Source organism: Panthera leo, chromosome D4, assembly GCF_018350215.1.
Source record: "Panthera leo isolate Ple1 chromosome D4, P.leo_Ple1_pat1.1, whole genome shotgun sequence".
NCBI classification, from domain to species: domain Eukaryota; kingdom Metazoa; phylum Chordata; class Mammalia; order Carnivora; family Felidae; genus Panthera; species Panthera leo.
In genome coordinates this window covers 65,816,766-65,831,614 of record NC_056691.1, presented here as the reverse complement: position 1 = coordinate 65,831,614, position 14,849 = coordinate 65,816,766, and the positions used below count along the sequence as shown (strand labels likewise).

General features: G+C 39.0%; 1 non-coding gene and 1 pseudogene across 1 annotated transcript; one reads left to right on the top strand and one right to left on the bottom strand.

Moving 5' to 3' along the window:
- Positions 1-9,900: 9,900 nt before the first annotated feature.
- On the bottom strand, positions 9,901-10,088 carry LOC122205753. The gene has a single exon (XR_006196247.1). It is a non-coding gene; the product is annotated as a U2 spliceosomal RNA (small nuclear RNA).
- A 3,800-nt stretch (positions 10,089-13,888) lies between these two features.
- LOC122204574 lies at positions 13,889-14,849 on the top strand (annotated as a pseudogene).

Below are 14,849 nucleotides of genomic sequence, written 5' to 3'. Positions count from 1 at the left end.
TTTCTGCACATTGATTTTGTATCCTGCAACTTTGCTGAATTCATGTATCAGTTCTAGCAGACTTTTGGTGGAGTCTATCGGATTTTCCATGTATAATATCATGTCATCTGCAAAAAGCGAAAGCTTGACTTCATCTTTGCCAATTTTGATGCCTTTGATTTCCTTTTGTTGTCTGATTGCTGATGCTAGAACTTCCAGCACTATATTAAACAACAGCGGTGACAGTGGGCATCCCTGTCGTGTTCCTGATCTCAGGGAAAAAGCTCTCAGTTTTTCCCCGTTGAGGATGATGTTAGCTGTGGGCTTTTCATAAATGGCCTTTATGATCTTTAAGTATGTTCCTTCTATCCCGACTTTCTCAAGGGTTTTTATTAAGAAAGGGTGCTGGATTTTGTCAAAGGCCTTTTCTGCATCGATTGACAGGATCATATGGTTCTTCTCTTTTTTTTTGTTAATGTGATGTATCACGTTGATCGATTTGCGAATGTTGAACCAGCCCTGCATCCCAGGAATGAATCCCACTTGATCATGGTGAATAATTCTTTTTATATGCTGTTGAATTCGATTTGCTAGTATCTTATTAAGAATTTTTGCATCCATATTCATCAGGGATATTGGCCTGTAGTTCTCTTTTTTTACTGGGTCTCTGTCTGGTTTAGGAATCAAAGTAATACTGGCTTCATAGAATGAGTCTGGAAGTTTTCCTTCCCTTTCTATTTCTTGGAATAGCTTGAGAAGGATAGGTATTATCTCTGCTTTAAATGTCTGGTAGAACTCCCCTGGGAAGCCATCTGGTCCTGGACTCTTATTTGTTGGGAGATTTTTGATAACCGATTCAATTTCTTCGCGGGTTATGGGTCTGTTCAAGCTTTCTATTTCCTCCTGATTGAGTTTTGGAAGAGTGTGGGTGTTTAGAAATTTGTCCATTTCTTCCAGGTTGTCCAATTTGCTGGCATATAATTTTTCATAGTATTCCCTGATAATTGTTTGTATCTCTGAGGGATTGGTTGTAATCATTCCATTTTCATTCATGATTTTATCTATTTGGGTCATCTCCCTTTTCTTTTTGAGAAGCCTGGCTAGAGGTTTGTCAATTTTGTTTATTTTTTCAAAAAACCAACTCTTGGTTTCGTTGATCTGCTCTACAGTTTTTTTAGATTCTATATTGTTTATTTCTGCTCTGATCTTTATTATTTCTCTTCTTCTGCTGGGTTTAGGCTGCCTTTGCTGTTCTGCTTCTATTTCCTTTAGGTGTGCTGTTAGATTTTGTATTTGGGATTTTTCTTGTTTCTTGAGATAGGCCTGGATTGCAATGTATTTTCCTCTCAGGACTGCCTTCGCTGCATCCCAAAGCGTTTGGATTGTTGTATTTTCATTTTCGTTTGTTTCCATATATGTTTTAATTTCTTCTCTAATTGCCTGGTTGACCCACTCATTCGTTAGTAGGGTGTTCTTTAACCTCCATGCTTTTGGAGGTTTTCCAGACTTTTTCTTGTGGTTGATTTCAAGCTTCATAGCATTGTGGTCTGAAAGTATGCATGGTATAATTTCAATTCTTGTAAACTTATGAAGGGCTGTTTTGTGACCCAGTATATGATCTATCTTGGAGAATGTTCCATGTGCACTCGAGAAGAAAGTATATTCTGTTGCTTTGGGATGCAGAGTTCTAAATATATCTGTCAAGTCCATCTGATCCAATGTATCATTCAGGGCCCTTGTTTCTTTATTGACTTTGTGTCTAGATGATCTATCCATTTCTGTAAGTGGGGTGTTAAAGTCCCCTGCAATGACCACATTCTTATCAATAAGGTTGCTTATGTTTATGAGTAATTGTTTTATATATCTGGGGGCTCGGGTATTTGGCGCATAGACATTTATAATAGTTAGCTCTTCCTGGTGGATAGACCCTGTGATTATTATATACTGCCCTTCTTCATCTCTTGTTACAGCCTTTAATTTAAAGTCTAGTTTGTCTGATATAAGTATGGCTACTCCAGCTTTCTTTTGGCTTCCAGGAGCATGATAAATAGTTCTCCATCCCCTCACTCTCAATCTAAAGGTGTCCTCAGATCTAAAATGAGTCTCTTGTAGACAGCAAATAGATGGGTCTTGTTTTTTTATCCATTCTGATACCCTATGTCTTTTAGTTGGCGCATTTAATCCATTTACATTCAGTGTTATTATAGAAAGATATGGGTTTAGAGTCATTGTGATGTCTGTATGTTTTATGCTTGTAGTGATGTCTCTGGTACTTTGTCTCACAGGATCCCCCTTAGGATCTCTTGTAGGGCTGGTTTCGTGGTGACAAATTCCTTCAGTTTTTGTTTGTTTGGGAAGACCTTTATCTCTCCTTCTATTCTAAATGACAGACTTGCTGGATAAAGGATTCTCGGCTGCATATTTTTGCTGTTTAGCACACTGTAGATATCGTGCCAAGCCTTTCTGGCCTGCCAAGTTTCAAAGGAGAGATCAGTCACGAGTCTTATAGGTCTCCCTTTATATGTGAGGGCACGTTTATCCCTTGCTGCTTTCAGAATTTTCTCTTTATCCTTGTATTTTGCCAGTTTCACTATGATATGTCGTGCAGAAGATCGATTCAAGTTACGTCTGAAGGGAGTTCTCTGTGCCTCTTGGATTTCAATGCCTTTTTCCTTCCCCAGTTCAGGGAAGTTCTCAGCTATAATTTGTTCAAGTACCCCTTCAGCACCTTTCCCTCTCTCTTCCTCCTCTGGGATACCAATTATGCGTATATTATTTTTTTTTAGTGTATCACTTAGTTCTCTAATTTTCCCCTCATACTCCTGGATTTTTTTATCTCTCTTTCTTTCAGCTTCCTCTTTCTCCATAACTTTATCTTCTAGTTCACCTATTCTCTCCTCTGCCTCTTCAAGCCAAGCCATCGTGGTTTCCATTTTGTTTTGCATTTCGTTTAAAGCGTTTTTCAGCTCCTCGTGACTGTTCCTTAGTCCCTCGATCTTTGTGGCAAGAGATTCTCTGCTGTCCTGTATACTGTTTTCAAGCCCAGCGATTAATTTTATGACTATTATTCTAAATTCACTTTCTGTTATATTATTTAAATCCTTTTTGATCAGTTCATTAGCTGTTGTTATTTCCTGGAGATTCTTCTGAGGGGAATTCTTCCGTTTGGTCATTTTGGAGAGTCCCTGGCGTGGTGAGGACCTGCAGTGCACTTCCCCTGTGCTGTGGTGTATAACTGGAGTTAGTGGGCGGGGCCGCAGTCCGACCCGATGTCTGCCCCCAGCCCACTGCTGGGGCCACAGTCAGACTGGTGTGTGCCTTCTCTTCCCCTCTCCTAGGGGCGGGATTCACTGTGGGGTGGCGTGTCCCGTCTGGGCTACTTGCACACTGCCAGGCTTGTGTTGCTGGGGATCTGGCGTATTAGCTAGGCAAGGTGGGTAGGCAAGGTGCACGGGGGCTGGAGGGGCAGGCTTAGCTCGCTTCTCCTTAGGTGATCCACTTCAGGAGGAGCCCTGTGGCAGCGGGAGGGAGTCAGATCCGCTGCCGGAGGTTTGGCTCCGCAGAAGCACAGAGTTGGGTGTTTGCGCGGAGCGAGCAAGTTCCCTGGCAGGAACTGGTTCCCTTTGGGATTTGGGCTGGGGGATGGGCGGGGGAGATGGCGCTGGCGAGCGCCTTTGTTCCCCGCCAAGCTGAGCTCTGCCGTCCGGGGGCTCAGCAGCTCTCCCTCCCTTTGTCCTCCAGCCTTCCTGCTTTCCGAGCAGAGCTGTTAACTTATGACCTCCCAGACGCTAAGTCGCGCTTGCTGTCGGAACACAGTCCGTCCGGCCCCTCCGCTTTTGCCAGCCAGACTCGGGGGCTCTGCTTGGCCGGCGAGCCGCCCCTCCGCCCCGGCTCCCTCCCGCCAGTCCGTGGAGCGCGCACCGCCTCGCCGCCCTTCCTACCCTCTTCCGTGGGCCTCTAGTCTGCACTTGACTCCGGAGACTCCCTTCTGCTAATCCTCTGGCGGATTTCTGGGTTCTTTAGGCAGGTGTAGGTGGAATCTAAGTGATCGGCAGGACGCGCTGTGAGCCCCGCGTCCTCCCACGCCGCCATCTTCCGGAACCCCCCTGATTGCTTTATCTTTTTAAACACTGCTTAAAAGAAATGGCTCCTTTATTTCATTGTCATTCTACTTCTCTCTGTCTTCTTGAATCTTTTAGCTTTCTTAGTAATGATAGTAGGAAGTAATTATTTTCTGTGAATATCCCTCAAGAAATTTGAGAGAACCACAAGTTCTATATCCTTCCAAGATCCTATATGTAACTAACTAACTAACTAACTAACTAAGTAACTAATGACAACAACAACAAAAAGACCTAAGACCTAAGTGACTTCTTGGAATGGTGTATTTTCTGAAACTACATTGGGAATAAAATGTTTTAAATTTCTCCAATATGCAAAGCTGTTAGGATATACTGAGCCAACATTTGTCTAAGACCACAAGCTGTCAGCATACTCAAGGAGGTCATGAAATATTTGATTGACAAACCACAATAGAGGTTTTGTATAACAGGTTTTCATCCTGATTTACATCAAATATATTTATTCCCAAGATGGAGTTCTTGGGAATTTCTTTCCAGAACAGTCATATATGTATATCATATATATACTGTTTGTGTATATATATGTATATATATATATATATATATATATATATATATATATACACACACACACACACACACTGTTTGTCACTCCTTTGCATTACTTTCTTTCATCATCATGATCAGTGAGAAGCTGGCTAGAACCCAGTTTATACAAAGTAAGATTTTAAAAAAGCACCAGAGTCGTTTCACTGATTCATGGTTTCCTGACTTTGTTGGGTTTAGACTTGGTCATTGTGCAGCTGCCCAGAAAGTGGAATGACCATATTGCAGATTGGCCCTTCTTTGGAAAATGCTTAGGGGGCAGACAGACTAGCAATTTGTAAACTTTAGTTGGCTTTCTTAGGAGAGAATGATGTGCTATTCAGAGGGGGACAGAATAACGGAAGGGTGACTAAATGAAAGTGTTTAGAGACTACTGGTTGTGGCTGATCTCTTGTTTCATACCACTATTTAGGCTTCAGGACCAGTCATTTCTGCCTGTTCTTCAATGTCATCAATGCTGATGTCATTTTGATCCAGTTTGTGTCATCCCATGCATGGATTTACATTCCCTTCATTCCCTGAACTATAGCTAGCTCCGGGCTTCTATTTACTAACTGAAGATTTGAGGAAGATACAAAGGAATGACAATGCAGAAAAGGAAAAAAGAATAACCCTAATTAGACTTCAGATCTCACACTTCCTAACCTCCACCATGAGCTTTCGTAAAGATTCCTTATCATCCGTCTCTCCCCTAGGCTCTGGTCACCTGTTATGTTAATAGGGTTCACTGTTTCTTATTTAAGAATTATATTTTAAGGGGTGCCGCCTGGGTGGCTCAGTCGGTTGAGCGTCCAACTTCAGCTCAGGTCATTCGAGCCCAGTATGGGGCTCTGTGCTGACAGCTTGGAGCCTGAAGTCTGTTTTGGATTCTGTGTCTCTCTCTCTCTCTGCCCCTAACCCACTCGCATTCTGTCTCTGTCTCTCTCAAAAATAAATAAACATAAAAAAAATTTAAAAAAGCATTATATCTTAAATTTGTTACCACCCTGAGTCCCAGAGTAGCATGGTATCTTCCCAGAGATTATTTCCCCAGCCTGACCCCATGAATTTATATCTGGACCTTGGGAGACTTCAGGTTCAGACCAAAGCTTAAGTACTTGCTCTCAGCCAGGGAACAAAGAAAACAATGCCTGTTTTTTGTTTTGTTTTTTTCTTTGGTTGGTTGGGTTTTTTTTTTAGTGAAACATCTTATGTCTTTGGAACATGTTGGCCCTAATAGAACCAACCTTGGAATGGTGACCATATGTGTCCTTTGCTCAGAACTAGTCTACTTAACATCAGTTTCCCTGGTGTAATTAGTAACAGTTTACTCTTTCAATGTCAAGTGTCCTAGCGTGGATGACCTACTGTATAGGCACCTTAAATAGCAGCACCTATTAGAAGCAGGAAGAGCATCAGATTTCAGGGAAGTGATGGGAATAGCAGATCATAGCATTGTGATGGCAGTGTCCTGAGGTGGACAGCATGGACACATCCTATCAGTGCAAGTGAAATGCTTTCAAGTAGTCATCAAATTAAATGGGTGGTTCTTCCATCGAGTTTGGAGACACTCCATTAGATTTCAGTTGTCACTGAAAAATTGCTTAATATACACCCATAATGGTAACTTTATATGGATCTGTGGACTTCCTATCAGGCAAAAATTCACTAGAGTTTTTCTTATTTCTGATAGTTCCTTGTTAGGATAGTAAAACTGTATAATCTGTTTATAAAAATTGTCCTTTTTTATTATGGAGGGACTAGCAAGCAATTTATGTAAAATGATATGTGATCATTGAATAACAAAGGAATGAGGGTCCAAAACAAAGCAATTCTGATTTTCCCATTGGAATACTAGCTTTTTCATCAGAAGATCACTTTTATTGGCTTTGCCTCGAATGAGATGAGGAAGATGTAAAGAGAATTCTTCCAAACCTTGGAAACTTTAGTCTCGTACTTGCCTTTAACATTAAATATTAAAATATAATGAAGTAATATCTACAGGCAAATAGGAACAATTTCAGATTCTTTCCTATTCACTATCATTGCTTACAGATTCAACAGTTCTCTTAAGATAAATTTGCACATAGATTTTCATTTGTTCTATTTGTACCTTTCATTGCTTAGAGACATTCTTTTATAAAACATCCTTGATATTCTCCTTGCTAATGACATTTTAAGGCCATGATAGACTTTCCTATTATTTTAAAGGATAAATATTAGAAATCTTCAAAAACGAGATATCATTTGTGATTCCATGAATTCTGAGGTAGCTTGAAAATGTCAGGATGTGTTTACCATGACTGAAAAGACTGACATTAAAGCCATACTTTCTACTCTCCACTAGATTGGGGAAATATAATTTCTGGGATTTAATAAGCCAGGGAAAAATGTACTTATTTAATATAATCTTGTGTTATCACATCCATGAAATATCTTGACTTCAGAAGTTTCTAAAGGCCTATGAATGGGCTGTTAACTGCCTTTTTTAGGTTACCTTGCGACTCTGGGGAAACTCTGTGGAAACTATGTCCTCCACATGAAATGAATCCTGAGGAAAGATCAGCTAAGGCTACAAGTAAATAATTTTTTTTTGGCCAAATTTCCCTATGTGTCAATAAAAGGATTACTCTAGACAGATTTGTATCTATATCTTGCCTGATACTTATAGAAAATATTGGTCTGAAATATAAAATATGTCAAGCATTTAGCTGCTATTGCAGTTGCCAATTGCAATTGAAAATTGCCATTGAAATTTTGGTAGAATGTTTAATAAATTAATACCCATACTTATTGAGAAGTATAGGTATGCTTAGTTTTAAATGTTTAGATCTAGTTAGAAGGCATGCCATCCTATCATAAACAACACTGATTCAATATAGTTCAGAGCAGTTTCTCATCTTTTCTGGAAATTGTTTTATCCTCAAGTGCCTTTTTTTCCACTTTTAAGTTTTTAAATAAGGAATATGACATGTGAAGGCCCATTAATTGGACCTCAGGCAGAAAGTAACTTGGGATATAAAATCATCAGGACAATTGACCTTGGTCTGAGCTAAAATATGTGAAGCTTTCTACTGAGGTCTTGGGCCTCCATCACCTAGTCATAAGTAATTCTGTCTGAGAATTTGCCCATATTGCAGATCTAGTGGCCAGATAAGATCTATCCAGATATTCTATTATAATGATGTTTTCTACAATCTACTCTGAAGTTTCTTAATTTGATTTACATTTATTAGACATCAGAGAGTGACAGATGTTTTTTATTTTAATTAATTAATTAATTTATTTATTTTTAAATATTTTCTAACATTTATTCACTTTTTGAGAGACAGAGACAAAGCATAAACGAGGGAGGGGCAGAGAGAGGGACACACAGAAACCAAAGTAGGCTTCAAGCTCTGAGCTGTCAGCATAGAGCCTGACGCAGGGCTCAACTCATGAACTTGTGAGATCATGACCTGAGCTGAAGTTGGACACTTAACCAAGTGAGCCACCAAGGTGCCCCTTTTTAATTTATTTTTATTCTCTTCAGTTCTGTTTACTGAAATCATTAGAAATACATTTTACAGGATTCCTGCAAGCTCATTTGTACCTGACTAAGAAAATGGACTTTATATTTGCTATAGTATTTTGGAAATAGAAATGTTTTTTCTTCTACAATCTGCTTGTTTGTGATACAAGAGGAATATTAATTTTTAAGATATCTAAAATCTAGTTTTAAATAGTTCATAGCCATTTTAAAGCACCAGTACATTTTCAATCAGAATTGTTTCATTTTACCTTATTTGTTTCAGCTCCCGAATATACTACTATAATAGTACCAGAATTAATAATCAGTACTAAAAATAATGATAAATGATATAAATAATGAACACAAATCTGTCACTATTTATGAATGATACTATATGTATGTAGAACACTAAAATGGTTTAAAAATATTGGAATTAATAAGTGAATTTAATGTCAACTATATTTTTATTAAAAATTTAAGACATTATTACAAAAAAAGTGAATTTACCAAGATTGCTAAATATAACTTTAGCATAGAAAAATCATTACATAACAATAACAAGAAAGTAGAAAATAGAATTAAAGCACAATTTATAATAGCATCAAAAAACAAAAAATATATGAATAAATGTATAATATGTACAAGACATTTGTGCAAGAAAAATCAATAAAACATTAAGAGGAATTAAAAAAAAATTTAACTTATTTATTTTTGACAGAGAGAGAGAGAGACAGAGCATGAGCGGAGGAGGGGCAGAGAGAAAGGGAGACACAGAATCCCAAGCAGGCTCCAGGCTCTGAGCTGTCAGCACAGCGCTGGACGCGGGGCTCGAACTCACAGACCGAGATAATGACCTAAGCCAAAGTTGGACGCTCAACTGACTGAGCTACCCAGGTGCCCCAACATTGAGAGAAATTTAAAAATACCTAGTTAATGAATTAGAAGATACAATAGTATAAAGATGTCAGTTCTCTCTAAATTGAAATTTAGAAGGTTCAAGGCTATCTCAATCAAAATTCCAGCAGGTATATTGTGAAAATTGATAAGCCAAATATATATACAAATACCAACACCAACCAACCACCCATAAAGAAGAAATAATTTAGAGGACCAAAATCAAGATTTATAGAGCTATAGCTAAAAAGACAATGTAGTATTGGTTCAAGGATAAGAAGAATAGACTAGTGGAACAGAACAAGATATCAATTAGTTTATGTCAAAAGTAACAATGCAATCCAGTGGGGAAGGGAGCTTTGCAGTACTCATGTTGATTCAAATAGTGTGCACATAGTAAAAAATAAATCTTGACCTTGCCACATACTTGCACTTATCAGGATACTTTCCAATACACAAATAGTCTCCTACAATTCTACTTGCACAAAGGCTGCTCAGCAATCAGGTCTCTTATTGGCCCAGATAACTTGAATTAATTAAAAGTTTTTTCACCTCATTTTTTTGGTTCCCAATTAGTACATGGAACTTGGAGAATCAAACCCTGGAGAACTAGAAAGTTTAACTTCTTTATGTTCCAGAATCACAGCATTAAATTGTTAAGGGAGTTGGAAAGTCCCTAATAGCAACAAGAGACTTTAGTAGTCTTAGATCCAGGGATAACCCTTTGGAAGTTTTAGAGAGCAGAGCATAGGTGGTGATTTTGGCAGAAAAAAAATCTTTGTCATTATTTTTCTTAGGCAGTTATTTTTATATTTTTACCAAAAGCTCTGTATGTTGAGAATTTGTGAATGAGGAAAGATCTGGCTTGATTTTTTGCAAACCAAGAGCATCCATATCCTTTTTCATTGCAATTTCTGAATAAAAATACCTCTGCATAACCCACTCTAATACAGTTTTCATGGAGAATTACCATAATTACAAAGTCAGATTCTTTTACTTTTCTACACTTGATCTTAGCCAAAAGGCCGAGAAGCGATTAGATTCTTTTACTTTTCTGAGCACTGCACAAAGATTCACAAGCAAGACCATGCTGGAGATCAACTTTAAATAGTGAAGCATACATTAGTCAAAGAGGAAGATACTGATCACATGTGCTGAGGTAAATGAGAGCAGACCTTATCCATCTCTTTCTGTATCCTCCGATTTATAAAAGTGATTCACGGGTCTCAGCTAGGCCAGGAGACCAGAATAGGAGACCAGATATTTACTTTTAAAAGAAGTACTTGTTGATAAGGAAAATATTGAGTTGAAATGAGCCCAAAATGTGGGACGGAAGTTTTCGATTTGCTTTTGATTTTCTCATTTATCTCAGACAAGTCATTAAACTCCTTCAAGCATCCATCAACTTTAAAATAAAAATGTTGGGGTAGAACTCTGATTTGTTCTGGCTCTGACATTTGGGAAGGAAAAGGGAAGAGATTGTTGGAAAACATATGGTTGTCTTAGCCCTGGCATCTGAAGTCATTTTAGGGAAAGTATCTCAATAAAATGACTTAGGATAGGTGAGACTCTTACAAGCATTGTAAAGGAAGGATAAGGGAAAGACTAGGGACCCAATCTGCATGAGAAAAAGACATCATTATTTTGTTTATAAGAAAAGACCAGACAGTAGTGAAGAAAGAAGAGAAAGCAAGAAGAGCAAGAGCTAGAGTAGGAAAACTGGGTGCTGAGGGGGGAAAGACCGCTAGAGAAGCCCTCAGTAGAAGCATGGTGTGTGCTGACCCAAATGAACTTTAAAGAGCAGAAACCTTTAACAGTCACCTTTCTGGAAATAATCAGTCAGGTGTTTCCTATTCACCTATGGATTGGAGGTTGAAATTTTAATAGATTATGAAGAAGTACTAAGTTTTTTATCTGAGCCAGTGTGAACCAGCACTGGGTTAGCATAGGCAGGTATAGCTCTGAAAGAAAAGCAGGGAGATGATGAAATCATAAACGTTTTGTGATGTTCTGAAATATTAGAGAGGCCATGGAATTGGGTGGTGGAAAAAGAATTTTAAAATAAATTAATCTAGGAGTTGTCATCTTCCTGTATAGATTACGAAAAAAAACCCCAAACAAACTGATTTCAAAGAGGCCAAGTGATTTGCCTGATTATGCACACCAGTAAGTAGCATGGTTGGATTTAGAGTCCAATTCTTACACTCAGAGGACAGTGGTCTAAAACCCTACAGAAGATGATTGGGGAATACCTCAACCTCTCCTAAGAGTACAAATGGTCATTGCCTTCCCCACCTCACTCTATGTCAAATATTTAAAGCTAAGAGCTCATCGTCTTTGTTTCTTAAATGAACTAGTTTCTTTAATGTTACAGATAAGGGTGCAGATCTAAATGAGCAGTTGAGAAATCTTAGGCTTTTATGTTGGCACAGAGACCAACCAATAGTGAAAATGTTCTTATTTGAATATGTACCAAACATTGCCCATGTTCAAGGGAGTGGTGTGTTATTAAAAATCTTGAATGTAATTTATTCTTTGCTAGTATTATGGGGAACAAGATCTGGAGAAGCTCAGTTGTACCAAGGGTGGGAGCCAATGGGATGTGCACATATGGCTATTGTTCAGTGTAATATACTTGAGTAATGTGGGTATACATAAAGAACGAAGCTGTACTTGAGACAGTGGCCTACAGTTTTGATGACTGGATAAATATTCATGAAAAACAAGATTGGAGTTGGTGAGAAAGGTAACAGCATGTAGATGAACTGTTGGTTATAGACATAAAAATATAAAATGGCATGATAAGTATGAGAAATTACAAGCTGGTTGTTGTTTCAGACCAGAGTCTGGAGCTGGAGTGTTGGAAGATGAGGTTGGAGAAGTAGGCAATGATGAGGATGTGAGGCTTGAGTGTGTGTGATTGATTGCATTTGAACTCTACTTATAGGACAGTGGTTTTTAAACATGTTCCCATATGCGACTAATTGTGAGATACATCACAAGTAATTAGAATTGCATTATAAAATCCTGAACTTTGAAAATCAGTTTGTTTCTAAGAAAGCGTGGGCTCAGGGTGATTCCATATTCAAAAATGCCTTCTTGGAAATTGAAATCAGGTAGTGCGATAGTGATTGGACACAGGTTTATCTTCTATTTATAGTGTACCGCATATCCATGTGTTACAACACATAATTAGCAGGTTTATGAAATGCAACTAAATCCTTTCTCCATGTAACATTTTACAAAAATTTTTTTTCTTTCCCCAGCAAGCCTCCAGTGGTCCTTAACTCGATTAGGTATAACACATTTTTTTAAAAGTTTGTTTATTCATTTTGAGAGAGAGAGAATATGAGCAGATGAGAGATGAGAGAGTGAGGGAATGAGAGAGAATCCCAAGCAGTCTCCGCACTGCCAGTGTGGAGCCTGACATGGGGCTTGAACTGAACCTGTGCGGGGCTTGACCATGGAATCATGACCTGAGCCAAATCCAGGTTTGATGCTCAACCACTGAGCCACCCATGCGCCCCAGGTCTAATGCCTTTTTTGATTAAACTAAGTGTCACAATGTCTCACTGACCAGTGTTCCTAACACAGAGCTCAGATTCTTACCCTCTGTGTTCTCATGGTACCCGAGGGTGTATTTATATGATGTTAATTGTATTTATTTCTTTACTTGACTGTGTGATATTTTATTCTGAGTTGCCCAAGAGTAGCTTTTTAGGTAATTCAAAGAGATCTTCAGTGACTTGTAGTATATTCAACAAATGAGTGAATGAGTGAATAATTAGCATGGTATTGCCAGAATAATGATCCTTTTTTTTTTTTTTTTTTAGATTTTTTTTTTAATTTATTTTTTTATTTATTTTTATTTTTTTTAATATATAAAATTTACTGTCAAATTGGTTTCCATACAACACCCAGTGCTCATCCCAAAAGGTGCCCTCCTCAATACCCATCACCCACCCTGCCCTCCCTCCCACCCTGCCCTCCCTCCCACCCCCCATCAACCCTCAGTTTGTTCTCAGTTTTTAAGAGTCTCTTATGCTTTGGCTCTCTCCCACTCTAACCTCTTTTTTTTTTTTTTTTTCCTTCCCCTCCCCCATGGGTTTCTCTTATGTTTCTCAGGATCCACATAAGAGTGAAACCATATGGTATCTGTCTTTCTCTGTATGGCTTATTTCACTTAGCATCACACTCTCCAGTTCCATCCATGTTGCTACAAAAGGCCATATTTCATTTTTTCTCATTGCCACGTAGTATTCCATTGTGTATATAAACCACAATTTCTTTATCCATTCATCAGTTGATGGACATTTAGGCTCTCTCCATAATTTGGCTATTGTTGAGAGTGCCGCTATAAACATTGGGGTACAGGTGCCCCTATGCATCAGTACTCCTGTATCCCTTGGATAAATTCCTAGCAGTGCTATTGCTGGGTCATAGGGTAGGTCTATTTTTAATTTTCTGAGGAACCTCCACTCTGCTTTCCAGAGCGGCTGCACCAATTTGCATTCCCACCAACAGTGCAAGAGGGTTCCTGTTTCTCCACATCCTCTCCAGCATCTATAGTCTCCTGATTTCTTCATTTTGGCCACTCTGACTGGCGTGAGGTGGTATCTGAGTGTGGTTTTGATTTGTATTTCCCTGATAAGGAGCGACGTTGAACATCTTTTCATGTGCCTGTTGGCCATCCGGATGTCTTCTTTAGAGAAGTGTCTAATAATGATCCTTTTAAAGTACCCCTAACTAATCCCCTTGAAAGATGGTAGAATTTAATTTTCATATATGTACAATGTATATTTTTATTCACTACTACAGATAAACAAAGAGGCATAAAATGGTCAAGGCAAACTTGACAGTCATTTCCAATTTTATTTTCCTGGGATTTACTCATTACCCCAAAGCTGAAGTCATCACATTTGTGCTGTGTTTGCTGATGTACCTGATCACCTTGCTGGGTAATATCGTTCTGATCTCCATCACCATCCTGGATTCCCACCTACACAAACCCATGTATTCTTCCTCAGCAACCTCTCCTTTTAGACATCTGGTATACCTCTTCTGCTCTCACTCCAATGCTGACAAACTTTGTTTCAGGGAAAAATACCATCTCATTCTGAGGATGTGTCACTTAGATGTACTTTTCTCTTGCCATGGGCTCCACTGAGTGTGTGCTCCTGTCCACGATGGCATATGACCGGTATGTGGCCATCTGCAACCCTCTGAGATACCCCATCATCATGAACAAGAGGGCTTGTGTGCAGATTGCCGCTGGCTCCTGGATGACAGGCTGCCTCACCGCCCTGGTGGAAACAGTATCTGTGCTGCAGCTGTCTCTCTGTGGAAGTAGCATCATCAATCACTTCACTTGTGAAATTCTGGCTGTCTTGAAACTAGTTTGTGTGGATACTTCCAGGGTGCAGTTAATCATGCTGGTGATCAGCGTACTTCTTCTTCCTATGCCGATGCTCCTCATTTGTGTCTCTTATGCATTCATTCTCTCCAACATCCTGAGAATCAGCTCAGTGGATGGTGGAAGCAAAGCCTTTTCAACATGCGCAGCCCACCTGATTGTGGTGGTTTTGTTCTATGGGACAGCTCTCTCCATGTACCTGAAGCCCTCCGCTGTAGATTCACAAGAAATAGACAAATTTATGGCTTTGGTATATGCTGGATTAACCCCCATGTTGAATCCTATCATTTATAGTTTACGGAACAAAGAGGTAAAAGCAGCTGTGAAAAAATTGCTGATTAGGAACCCTCTGTGTGCTTTTTTAATCCCCCATAGCAAATCATAA